A 2,500-nucleotide genomic window follows, 5' to 3' on the forward strand; every position below is an offset into this window, starting at 1 on the left:
TAAAGCGTGTCAAGATGCTTTCCAGACAAGAAGCTGTGAGTTTTTGTTCTTTTTCCTAGCACTATTGTCAGGTGATTATTATTATCCGTCTAATAGGCTGCATTCCCACTAATTCGCAAATATATTTTGACATAGCAGACGTTTGAACGGCCGTTCGTAATCGTCGAAGAAGGGAACGCGATGCATGGGAGAAACGTCTGTTTTTTCAGCCGATACGATTCATTTTGCTGCGCGTTCCCATGCAACTCGCATCACGAGAAAGAGCCCGGATAGCTCAGTCGGTAGAGCATCAGACTTTTAATCTGAGGGTCCAGGGTTCAAGTCCCTGTTCGGGCGATCGAGCCTCTCTTTTTTGTGGAGCGCTACGTTTTGCTGTGGAGTTCTTGCTGACCTGCGCTGGCCTCGGGCAGCGACGCTGCAAGGCACCAAGCAAAAAGAGTGCCCCCTTCGGCCAGCTTGTAGTCGTGGCCGAGTGGTTAAGGCGACCGGCCGGTCTATCCCTGACCGGTGTGCCTTCGATAGCTCAGCTGGTAGAGCGGAGGACTGTAGGTGGCAAGTTAGCAATCCTTAGGTCGCTGGTTCGACTCCGGCTCGAAGGAGGTCTTTTTTCCTTGGCCGTGGCGCTTGAAGCGCTTGAGCTTGTAGCGCGCCATTTTGCAATCACGACCGCCGCTGGAGGGCAAAAGCTCATTCCCTGACCGGGAATCGAACCCGGGCCGCGGCGGTGAGAGCGCCGAATCCTAACCACTAGACCACCAGGGAAGGTCTGTTGACTCCTTCCCCTCAAGCCCAGCTGTGGGCCTCTACCAGATTTTCCAGCAAGACCACTAAGGCTTTTATTTTCCTCCAGGAGAGGAGACGTCTCTGACCCTGGATCCCAGTTCTTCCGCTGAGAAACTGTCACAGGCTCTGTAGGAATATCCTAACAACACCTCAACTTGCCATGAAAACAAAGCAACTGAGATCCCCAACATGTGAGGCCTCCATCTCCAAGGTTTTTACAGCAGGCCCCTCATCGGACCCCTTCCTGACGTTGGCTCCAGGCCTGTTAATGGCATGAGAAAAAGTAGATGTCATGACAGGCCTCCGCCCAGTCGAACAGGTTAAGGCGATGTACTAGAAATCCATTGGGGTCACCCCGCGCAGGTTCGAAACCTGTCGACTACGTTTGACAGCATGCGCCTGCTTTAGGTTGTAACCTTCTGCAGGCCTTGCTAAAGCTTTATAAAAAGAAAAAAGTCACTGTGACAATATTACCCTTGAAAAGAGTTAGGTCGCTAAGAAACGGTTTTGTCTGCAAGCTAAAGATGACAAGGGCCCTTTTGTACTCAGTGACACATCGGGGAGACCGGTAGCTCGCCGTGATCGTATAGTGGTTAGTACTCTGCGTTGTGGCCGCAGCAACCCCGGTTCGAATCCGGGTCACGGCAAGGTTTTCCGGGTGCCTTTGAAATTGAGCTCCTCGTTACCACCCGTCCTTCAGACCACTTTCTTTTTCTTTTTTTTTGCACGGTGCGCCCTTGACGTGCTCTTGATGTTTGAGTGAATTGCCACTGGGACCTTCTTTGAGAGCATGAGCTCTCAGGTTTGAACCCTTAGAGAAAAGACTGAAAACGAAACGCTCCCGTTTAGTTTGGAAGAATCTTGCTTCAGAGAGAATATGGTGCTGGTATATTTTCTAATCGCTAGGTGTCAGTACACTCGCTGGCTGTTACCTAGAGTGCAGTGGACTTGCTATTTTCTCCAAACAACTGCGCCTTTGAAGCAAGTTTACAATAACGATAAGAGTGCGGCAGGTCCACAGCATTAAAGCGTGTCAAGATGCTTTCCAGACAAGAAGCTGTGAGTTTTTGTTCTTTTTCCTAGCACTATTGTCAGGTGATTATTATTATCCGTCTAATAGGCTGCATTCCCACTAATTCGCAAATATATTTTGACATAGCAGACGTTTGAACGGCCGTTCGTAATCGTCGAAGAAGGGAACGCGATGCATGGGAGAAACGTCTGTTTTTTCAGCCGATACTATTCATTTTGCTGCGCGTTCCCATGCAACTCGCATCACGAGAAAGAGCCCGGATAGCTCAGTCGGTAGAGCATCAGACTTTTAATCTGAGGGTCCAGGGTTCAAGTCCCTGTTCGGGCGATCGAGCCTCTCTTTTTTGTGGAGCGCTACGTTTTGCTGTGGAGTTCTTGCTGACCTGCGCTGGCCTCGGGCAGCGACGCTGCAAGGCACCAAGCAAAAAGAGTGCCCCCTTCGGCCAGCTCAATCCATTGGGGTCTCCCCGCGCAGGTTCGAATCCTGCCGACTACGTTTGACAGCGTGCGCCTGCTTTAGGTTGTAACCTTCTGGAGGCCTTGCTAAAACCTGGTTAGGGTTGTCTTTGCTTCACTTATCGAGACAGCCAGCACGTCTGTCTTTTAGCCAGCGGCGGAGCTTCAGCAACCTGATGGGTTGAGGTTCTATCCCTGACCGGTGTGCCTTCGATAGCTCAGCTGGTAG

Source organism: Rutilus rutilus (assembly GCF_951802725.1).
Source record: "Rutilus rutilus genome assembly, chromosome: 9".
Taxonomy (NCBI): Eukaryota; Metazoa; Chordata; class Actinopteri; order Cypriniformes; family Leuciscidae; genus Rutilus; species Rutilus rutilus.